Source organism: Mirounga leonina, unplaced genomic scaffold (genome assembly GCF_011800145.1).
Source record: "Mirounga leonina isolate KUSES-001 unplaced genomic scaffold, KU_Mleo_1.0 Mir_173, whole genome shotgun sequence".
NCBI classification, from domain to species: Eukaryota; Metazoa; Chordata; class Mammalia; order Carnivora; family Phocidae; genus Mirounga; species Mirounga leonina.
The window spans coordinates 825,267-836,313 of record NW_023270447.1 but is presented as its reverse complement, the minus strand read 5'-3'; the positions used below and the strand labels follow the sequence as shown (position 1 = coordinate 836,313).

The 11,047-nt window shown below is 48.2% G+C and overlaps 1 long non-coding RNA gene across 1 annotated transcript; it reads right to left on the bottom strand.

The window, feature by feature from the left end:
• Positions 1-883: 883 nt before the first annotated feature.
• LOC118020147 lies at positions 884-8,645 on the bottom strand. Its single transcript, XR_004681822.1, has 3 exons — positions 8,440-8,645; positions 4,653-4,733; positions 884-905 (listed from the first exon to the last, which is right to left on the bottom strand). It is a non-coding gene; the product is annotated as an uncharacterized LOC118020147 (long non-coding RNA).
• Positions 8,646-11,047: the final 2,402 nt, after the last annotated feature.

Here is an 11,047-nt window from a genome sequence, read left to right as displayed (position 1 = left end):
AGATAATTTAACTGCGTGTTGGCCAGGAACCAGACACAGCTAACTCCATCCCTCCCTGTCCGAGGCAGAGATAGTCTCTCAATGCCCTTCTATCATTACTTTATCAGGGACAATTGATGAAGTGATAAGCAAGCACTCAGAAACGTGCAAAGGATTCATTCATTCATCAACAAATGCTTCCTGAGCAAGATCTCCTATGTGCCAGGCACCTTTGTTGTTGCTGGGAATATAGCAGGAAACCAGAGAGACCAAGTCCCTGTTCTCATAAGAATTACATTCCAGGGGAGCCTGGGTGGCTCAGTCGTTAAGTGTCTACCTTCGGCTCAGGTCATGATCCCAGGGTCCTGAGATCGAGCACTGCATCGGGCCCCCTGCTCAGCGGGAAGCCTGCTTCTCCCTCTCCCACTCCCCCTGCTTGTGTTCCCTCTCTCGCTGTGTGTCTCTCTGTCAAAGAAATAAATAAAATCTTAAAAAAAAAAAAGAATTACATTCCAGCTTGGTTTTAGTACGACCAGGTTTTCGTATCTTGGCCATACACTAGAAATACCTGAAGAGTTTTTAAAATCCTAATACTTAGGCAGCATATCAGACCAATTAAATAAGAGTTTCTAGTATTTTTTAAAAGATCTTCAAATGATTCCTATATGAAGCTGCAGATACTTCCTCTGATGCCTGAGATTATCAATCATAAGCCTTGTAAGTAGCCTGGGATGAGGTTTGTCTCGAGTGACTCTCACCTGAAGCTTCGTTAATAGAATCTCTGCAAGGAGGGAAGGGACTGCCCTGCGATGCTTTGTTCTTACCAGGCCACATCTCAGTGATTCATTAACAGGAATGTGGACAAGCCATTGAGAGGCTAGGCTGGTCCTCAAGTTCTGTCGTAGGAGGAACTGAGAAGGTGTCACCTAGGAAAGAGAAGATTCTGGGTATAGGTAAAGGTTTTCTCCAAAATTTTCAAAGGTTGCTTGTGGTTGAGGGCCCAAATCTCTTCCACCAGGGGACAGGTGGAAGACTGCTACAGGAAGGCAGACTTCAGCCCCAACTCTCAACGATCACAATTATCCAAAGATGCAAAGAGCTGCTTTGTGGGACAGTAAGGTCCCCATCACTGGAGACTGTTCAGCATTGCCTGGACAACTGCGCCGTGGGGGTTGGTGTGGAGGGAAACTAGCCCTGAATTAGCCACGACTGATCTGCCAGTGAGAATGGCCTGCATTTTACAGGCTTTGGGGGAGGCAAGCAGGTGGCCAGCAATAGTGGTCAAATCTCCTAGAAATTGCAGAGTTGGGTGGTAGTTTGAGGATGTATCTGGGCCAGTCTTCTCCCTGACACAGCCATTCCCAGTAGGTACTGAGTTAACCCCACAGCTTTCAGATTCTATTGCAGTAGGTGTCAGAGCAATCACTCAGACATGGGCCTTAAGAAGAAGTATCAAAAAGGAAGAAGGAGAACGAAAATGAGAAAGAAAAGAAGACACAGCAGTAGTAGAAGTAGAAATAGAAGTAGAAGATCACATGGCAGCTAAGAGCCAGGAAAGACCTGGAACCAAACAGCAGAGTTTAAGTCCTGGCTCCACCTCTTGCCACCAGTGTGATTTGGGCAAATTATTTAGCCCCTCAGGGCCTCAGTTTCTTCATGATTCATACAAAGAGGAAAACAAAATTACCTACCCAGAGTTAAAAGAAGGATCAAATGAGTCAATCCTGAGTGTGTGAAGAGCTTGTAAGAGTGCCTGCCATTGAGTACTTGCCCAGTAACTGTGAGCTATTATCATTTTCAGGAAGGATTGGATTTTGTCATTTTTCCCTCTAGTAAATCATTGTCATGTTTGTTACTACAGTAAAGAGACACCCAATTTGGCCCTCAAGTGGGGCTTATCGCCGTGCTTTAGAGGTGTTCTATTTACCAAACACCCAGAGTCTACCAGTGAAGAGTAAACAGGGTATAGCTCCGGATATCGAAGGTTGCTGCTCATCAAGAGCTGCCTTAGAGTAAGCGCGGGCGCACACACACGCTCGTGCACAGATGCATGCACACACACAAAATCCACCAACTAAAAAAGTTTTCAAAACTCTTCTCTCTCTCTTTTTGATCATTTCCCTTTCCTCCTAACAAAAAAAAAAGAGAGAGAGAGAGAGATCATACTACTCTCTAAAGAAATGATAAAATCATTGTCCCTGGAGCTGTGACATTGGCACTTCAAGTCCTAAAGAAGCTCTCCCTGAAAGGGAAGGGAAAAGCTGATAGGCTCACATCCTCTCTCATCTGAAGAGGCTGTTGGCTCTGAAAGGCAGGCAAAGCCGCTGGCCTTGAACTGATCACAGCATCCCTGGATGACTGGGAGATCTCTAGGAGTTTGGGCCACTGCTGTCACCACCCCGTCCATACAAAATCGTCTAGAGCACAAAGTCTGCAAGCTGGCAAGTGGTCTAACCACCCCACAACCCAGTTCAGTTCCTCTTGCTCTCTTGCTCTCTTCTGTAGTTCAGATATGATGAGGGGCCTTCTACTAAAAGTATACTTGTCCTCCAGGTCAATAGAGCCTGGGATTAGGGGCTCCTTAAATTGGTGATAAAGCTCTAAGAAGCATGTCCTTGAATCAAGTGACTCCTAGCAAAGCCTGGGTCTGACTCTTGCATCCAAGATCTCCTTATCCAAGGAAAAATGCTTAATGGAAAAGAGGGAAGTTCAGGAGTTATTCCTTACCCCTGGAGCTGGCTTGAGAACGACCCTGACCCTTGGGAAGGTGACAGCAAAAGGGAAGCTGGCTCTAAGGTCTCAGCACATTCAGTCCTCCCACAGAAATGTGAGGTGCGAGAAGCAACACAAGTGATGGCTCACCTGGCTTTGAGAGGTCTGGGTTCTGGTGTCAGTTCTGTTACAAATTAGCTGATTGACCTTGGGCAAGTCCCATCCTCTCTCTGGGCACAACTTCCTTCTCTATAAAATCAAAGGATGCACTAACAGATATCTGAGAAGCCTTCTAGACTGGGTTGTCTAAGATCTTAAGAGGCTAAGAACAATTGCCCACCCAACTGGCCAAGTGCTCTTGGGAAATGTGTCCATTAGCCAGGTGAAGAGGTGGTGGAGAGGGGTAGGTGAGACCGGTCCATAGCCTAGGACACCAAGAGGAAGAGGCTGGAGGGTGTCCTCTCTCCAAGCAAAGATGTCTGTTCAGAGCCTGACTCCTTCTCACTCCCTAGGCCAGGGACTATCAAGCCATTTGCCTGGTAAGCAAGCAAAGAGGAGTGAGGGGCTAAATACTCATCTGCCCCTAACATGAATCTGCAAAGACACAGCACAGCAATGTTCTCAGCCTCTGGGAATTCTGCCCTGGGCCTGGAGGATAGAGCGAAGCAAGCAAAGGACCTCACAGGCCCCAGTGCTAAGCTTGATTCCAACTTGAAGCTGTCAGAACTACAGCCTGAATTCTGAGCAGCCCCAGTCTTGTGGGGCTTATGGCTCCTCCTGGCTACCTGAGAAATTATTCACTTGGATAAACCCAAATCAGACTTAGGAAAGTAGCACATTTCTCTATACCCCCTCCCTCTCCCTAGATGTCTACAGAGTTTCTCCACTGCCCCACACTTCCAAAATATCTTTCTCCCCCCAAGCCCTTAAGTCATAGCCCTGGAAACTTCTCAGGACTCCAGATTCCTGAATTTGTCAGAGACGCTGAAGGACATACCAAAGTCTAGCAGTGCTAGAGTTGGGTGTGTGAGATCCAGTCACCGACAGAAATGGCTGGCATGGAAGAAGAGAAACCCATGGTCCTTGCAAATAAGCACCAGACCTTTCCAGCTCAATAAGGTGAAGACATCAGGAAACCTTCCTAACTTCCTACCTCCCTACTGCACCTTCTCTTACTGAAACGCCCCCCTTCCCTATTTGCACTCTAAAAACAAAGCAAAAAAAAACCACAGAGCTGAAGGTAGGCTTCACAGGGTCAAGGTAGGATTGACCATGTCTACCCATAGGCCCCTCCCTTCCCGTGCCTGATTGGTGCAAAGGTAGAGCAAAGGGTAGACCCCTGACCCATAGGCCCCTCCCTTCCCGTGCCTGATTGATGCAAAGGTAGAGACCCCTGACCCAATCTGGCCAATCAGAGTTTTCCTCCCAGGAAGTTGAAGACGGGAGCACCCAGAGAACCGGCAGCTGGAACTCCTGGCGTTCCCTGTCAGGCCCGACCAAAGAGGCTGTACTAGTGAGCACACTAGAACCATCCTGGCTGTTCTGGTTTCCCTTTGCTTCTGTGAGAAACCATAATGGCCTTCATCTTGAGTTGCCTGGACTCAGTTCAGTTGTGTGTCTCCAGAAACACTTCATCGGTAAAATCTCCCTTAAGTACTCCTTCCCCCAATCCCAGGACTTCCGCACTATTGCAATTATCTTTTCTCTTTAGCCAACTCTTCCTCTAGACCAGGATCTGCTCCATGGTGCCCTGGGCCATGGACTGGGCTCACCTGCACCTCCCCACCACCTGTCACCTGGCTAACTCCCACACTTCCCTCAGCTCCCAGGGGAGACCTCAACGCCCCTGATAAGCCTTCCCTGACCACCACCCCCTGCACCCTTTGTCTGGGTTAAGTGTGCCTGGAATGTGCTTACACAGCACAAGGTACTTCCCCGAAGGTGATGTGTTAAGTACTTACCTATCTACCATGACACCGTAGCTCCCTGAGGCAGGAGCTGTAGCCTGTTTGCTGTTCTGTCTCCTGCACATAGTACAGTGCCTAGAACACAGTAAGCACTCGATAAATATTCGTGGCATGAATGAGTGAATAAATGAAGACATATACTAGCCTTCCCTCCTCCTTCCCATAATAAAATAATAGAAATTAAATTACCTGGTCCAAATTATTATTCATCTCAGAATGCAATCAGTCAACAAATTAATACTAATTGATGTGCCAAAAACTATATTAGGCACTATGCAACTGGGATAAAGATATGAACACAGGCAAATGAGAGGGGGCGGGTCTCTCATGAGATATAGAATCTGTAATAAGGGACTTAAGTTCCATTTTGCCTGATCTGAAGCAATCTGTGCCTCCATCTTCTGTATCGTGCAAATGGATATGTGAGAATGACCATTAATGATTTATTGGGTTTGCAACCATCTTCTGAATCAATGGGCAGAGACTTCAGAACAGCGCTCGATCCAAATGAGGTAGAAACCTTTGGGCAAAATGCCGCATCCAGGCTGGCTAATGCCTTGGGCCCAATTCCTTCATCTCTGGCGCCTGCCTGGTATCACTACACGAGATTGTGGGTTGAGGCTCCAGGCAGGTGGCCAGGAGAGGGGGCTCTGAGTCTCTGTGTCCAAAGGGGCCTGCTAATGCCATCCTTGCTACTCTGGCGGGTGCTGAGAGGAGAGAGCGACCTCCCTCCCCGCCTCCAGGCTAGCAATGACAGGGCCTAAATCGTTTTCCGCAAGAGGTGTTGTTGTCCCGATGTCATTTCAGCCTAAAATAAATCGCACTGCCCATCAGCCTGCTGGAGGCCGGCACTTGCTGGCAGCTCCTCCCGGCTGAGAAAGAGCCTACTCAGATGTGAGGACAAGTCAGCCAGCTGCAGCCAGTGCTGGGAGTGACCCTTCAGGCCCAGGGAGCAGGATTCTGCCAAGCGAGGGCGCTGTGCATACCTGAAAGGGCCTGGCCGCAGCCTGGCACCAGCCACAGCTCTGCCGGCCTCATCTCCTATTTGTCAAGCCCCAGCAGAGAGCAGGATAAACAATTCAGAGAGATTCAGGCTAACCATGCCGTCAGCGTGGAGCCTGTTCTTCTCGATGTGCGTTCATGTTCTGACCCTGCCCAGTTCGGTCCTCCACGTCCTGCCAGGACTATCTCAATAATTACCAGCAAGCCTCACACTCCACGCTTCCTCCCCACTCAGTCGTCCTCTCCCACCGCCCAGGACTTGTGTTTCAGAATCCTAGATCTGATCGTGTCAAATCGTGCGAAATAAAGCCTAGCGCCTATGGCCCTTCTCCGCCCCAAACTACCTTGTTAAACTCATAACAAATTTTCCAGCCAAACTGGACACATCTCCACGGTCTCCCCATTTCAAATGTTTTGGTCCCAGAACTTTAAGGCCCAGGTCAAATGTCCCTCCTTTAGGAGACTCTGCCCTCTACTCTCACCCTGCCACCCAGGAGCTGCAAGTTATCTCTCCTCCCTCTGAAAAATAAAGAACAGCCAGCAGCGATCATTTGCTATTATATACCTTTCATGCATTGTCACATTTATCCGGCATGCCGATTCTATGAGGACCCCCTTTTCACAGATGAGAAAGCTGGGGCGGAGGCGGTTTGCCCAGGGTCACAGAACTCCTAAATTACAGAGCCAGAACTTGAACCCAGAACCACCGACTCCAAAATGGATACCCTTCATTACTGTGCAACACTCTCTATCTCTCTTCAGCCCTAAGGGGTAAGCAGGGAGAGATCCATCTCTCTAGCAATTTCCATCACCTTCCCAAATAAGTTTATAATCGAAGATTATATTTTTTATATTATATATTATAATTATATATTTTTTATATTTTTTATATATTTTATATATTTTATATATTTTATATATTTATATAAAATATATATTATATTTTATATATTTATATATAAAATATATATTATATGTATAATTATTATTATATCATATATTATATAATATATATATTATAAAGATAACTTTATGATAAAACCATGCAGCTGTACACATCAAGGCCCCTCACTTCTCAGAAGCCCCTGGAGGTTCCAGGAGAGGCCCTGGCGATGTATTTACATGATCTTATGTTTTTGTAAAACTTTCTAAAGTAATATGTTTTAAGCCCGAGTAGTGAAACCAGCTATCTCTTCCCATCCCAGCCTCCCTCCATCACACTTGGCTTCTCAGCAGTTGCCCCAGAGTGACCGTGGGACCCAGCTCAGGCCGAGGTGAACGGGGAAAGCTTTTAGCTGGGTTAGTTACATGTAACTAGTTCCCAGTTTTCCAGTTAGTTAAGTTACTGCTTAGAAATGACTCAGGGAGGGGCGCCTGGGTGGCTCAGTTGGTTAAGCGACTGCCTTCGGCTCAGGTCATGATCCTGGAGTCCCTGGATCGAGACCCGCATCGGGCTCCCTGCTCGGCAGGGAGTCTGCTTCGCCCTCTGACCCTCCCCCCTCTCATGTGCTCTCTCTCTCTCATTCTCTCTGTCTCAAATAAATAAATTAAAAAAATCTTAAAAAAAAAAAAAAATGACTCAGGGAGTACGCTTCCCACCCACTGTGTCAAATCACAGCACCGTGACAGGGTTGGGGGGAGCGCGCGTGGGGCGCTGGGGGGGGGCCGAGGCCGGGGGGGGATTGGTGGGGGCCGGGGCCAAGGCCCCTCCCACGGAATCTACCCCAATTCCGAAGTTGCCGGGCACAAACCGGTGGCGTTAACCCAGAAACATGCGCCGTGTGTGTGTGGAGCCTCATGGTTTATGAATCCAAACTATGATTTATAAAAAAAACAGATTTTGATCAGCTGTGTCAGAAGAAAGACAGAATTCTCCTTTTATTCTCTCTTTAGACAATGACACTCCACAACTGACGTCCTATGAAGAAGCATCAAAGAGCATGCGACCAAAAAAACAGAGGAAGAAAACGTTCTAAGAGGTGTGCCAGTCAGCTAATTCTTTTTTTAAGTCCATTCTTTTTCTGTGGTGTTTGTGGTATTGTCAGCTTTAAAAATATATAATTTATGATGATCTATTTTCCATTTGAAATAAATATTTGATTTTATGCCTAATTCCTTATTCACAATTTTGGGGGGGTTTCCTTAAATAACCTCCCTGTCAATTAAAAAGCTTCACGCTCCCAAAAACCTGGATCCGCCCCCGGAATCTCAGTAAAAACAGCACTCTTGCTATGCAAACACCTCTTCAAGTGCCCCAGCCTCTGCTTCTGTCCAGCTCTGCGCACAAGACCCCATGCTGTGCCATGTGGCCGTTCTAGGACGACCGCTGCAGTCTCTCGTACCTCTCTCGTGGCACCCCTTCTGTTTACTTCTACTTATTGATGCTCTTGTCTTATCTCTCTCCAGCGACCACCTCGGGGCCTTGCATGTACACACTCAATAAATGTTTCAAGATGCGAGTCAGGAGGTGAAGAGCAGACCAGAGATGGGGGCAGGCGGGAGCCCTTAGGTCCAGGCACAGGTGATGAGAATACGTCTCTGATGTTTATCTTTCCTATACTCAAGTTGTGTGGGCAAAAGATGCCCCTCTCTCTTTCCCTGTATCTCAGTCCCTGATTCTCTTTTTGTCTCTTTGATTCTCTCTCTCTCTCTCTATCTCTCTGGCCCTGATGCTAACAGGGTTAAAGTGGCAGTCTTTGGATGGAGCAGGAATAGGAACAACAGAGACGATCACAGCCCCCAATTTTCCCATCCCAGGTAGAAATTCCAAGAGAGGCACCTGCAGGGAAGGAGCATTCCAGGGACAGGATAACTCTGACCCGATGTGTTTCTCCATCAGCATGGCTTGAACCAGAAGTAATCCACGATGGCCCAAGTTTCCAGAAAGCAGGGGTCAGTCTCATCGGGTGAGGTGACAGGTGACAGGTGAGGGGCGAGGCCTTCTGTAGAGGGAAGCCGAGCAATAAAATTCATTTCAAAGATCACGAGGTTTGGACCCCACCCAGGAAATGAGTCTTCCCGCCAACTAGATGGGAATGAAAAGGACGAGTATTCAAATCACGCAGTTATGGTCTGGCTAAGTTAATTGTTGCATTCATTTAAATGGATTAGACATTTTAATTAGCAGGGTCTGGTTGTTTGCTGGAATTGAATTTTTGGCATGTGGGTGTTAATATGCACATGTGTGTTTGTTCTAGCGGGGCCCAGGCTGGAGCAAATCTACAATGATTGCTTTCTCCCTGGACAAAAGGATCTGGCAGCTTGGAAGGAACCAGCCTGCTCTCCACAGGCCCCAACCCTGAGCTGGAAGGAAAGCCATGACACTCTCACCTGGCTTCTGCAGGGGCTCATGCAGCTGGAGAAAACATCTGTGGGCTTAGAAGAAGCAGTAGGAGTGGCGGGGTGGGGGGGGCGGGAAGGGGGATGCGGAGGGAGGAAAGGGAAGCAAGCATATAAAGAAGAATGTTGACTTCGGAGCTTTCCTTTGGTTCATCCTAGATTTGGAAACTACGGGTCTCCCAAACGGGCCTGTAGAATGTGCGTCCCCAGGGGGCAGCAGAGCACTAACCCTGGGAAACCAGCTGCCCAGCAACTCCCTCATGGCCAGAGATGGGCTCTGGATAAACAGGGTATGTAGTGGCAGGAAGAAAGGCCATCTGAATAGGAGAACAAAGTTTGAACCTTCCCTGGGACCTTGGGAGGCCAGTGCCAAGAGAGCAGGAAGAAGATGGCTTTTCTTGGGTACAGGGGTATAGGAAGAGGAGAGCCGGAGCAAACTAGAGCTGGAAACAGGTTGGCATCAGTCCCAGGAGAGAAAACGGGAGTCAGGGTCCACAACGTACGGATTAGAATTCCCAAGCAGACCCAGCGAGGTGAAAAACCTGTAGTCTGAACAGAATCAAGGGTGGACCAGCCAGGCCACTCCCCCAGACGCCAACCATAAAGAGAAGTAAAATATCTCTGGAGATGTAAGAAGCTAGAGAGAATGTGTTTGCCAGAAGTCCCCAAGGGAGAGGACTGTAGGGGTTGGTGGAATACTTTGCTGAGCCTCATTGGGATGAAGTTTGGGGGGTGGGGGGGTAAGACGGGTACTCAGAGATAAAGGAGGCAGAGGTAGGGCATGTCCGGGTTGTATATAGTCACTAGACCATCCTCCTTAACAGTAGGGCTTTTATTTCACTACGTGGGGTAGGCAAGTGTGGAGCCAGCCCTGAATTATTGGGGACAATAGGGGGAGGCAAAACCTGCCACCAATAGTCCCTGTTGCACCCATCCCCCAAAGCTCTCAGCTTTGCCTATAAATAAGTGAGCCAACTGGAAGGGAGTCTTGCAGCAGACTCTGCCCATACAGCCCCAGTGCGGTGGGACCCTCCTTGTGTGCTTGCCCAAGTGACCCACTTGCCGTCTGGAGTAGTAGGGGCCACGGCAGGACCCGAGCCTTTTTTCAAAAAGCTGAAGGAAACTTCCTCTGCCTTCCCCACACTGGGCTAGGGAAACAGCCTCCAACCTGGAGGCAGCAGAGAAAGAAGGCTTTGATTCTGGGATGTGTTTCACTGTCAAGTTTGCAGCTAAGCTTGAATAGCAAACTCTTCACTCCTCTGGTAAGGTTGGTCTCCCATCTGTTTTGGAGAGACGGCAATAACACCGCTCGCTGCTATATGGTCGTCGGAGCGGAGGCAATGAGATTGTCTCTGGGCAAGGAGGAGATCGTCTCATTTGCTTTGTCTTTTTTATCACGGGAGCAGGTAGGAGAAAGGAATGTCATGCAGCTTACTCCTTTAGGCTACAACTGACAATAACAATTATTTCACATTTCCTAAGTGCCAAAAAGCTGCGAGGTACCTAGGAACCTCTCCCACAGCTTAGGAACCGGATGCAGCAGACAACCACAAAACAGTTTCAGGGAAAGGCAAACTCCCAAGATCATTTTATCCCGGCCTCGTGCCTCTGGATAGTCGTGTACATAGAATATTCTAGAAAAACAGTATGGCTAAGTCTTCCATGTCTCCTGCTGGTCATTTTGGAACGTGGCTTGCACTCAGTGAACCTGACCATGTCAAATGAGGTGAACCTGAACACCCTCCACTTCCACCACATCGCAACAAGATCCTCCCAAGGATGAAGGGAGCTAATACACCGAGAGCCCTTGAATAAATACTCTCTGCTCTGCTCTCCGTTTCTCATCCGTGGCATGACAAGGTTGGACAAGATCATGTTTACAGGCTTCTACAGCCGTGCCATCAGAAGGAGTCCCAAAGGGAAACAGTCCAATTAGAAGGCTTAGGTGAGCTCCCAGCTACTGGATGTGGCCGCGTTGAGGAGGAGTGGGGGGAGGCCTGTTTCTCAGGTTGAGGGCAAAGGAGGCAAGAAGAGAGAGAGAGAGAAAA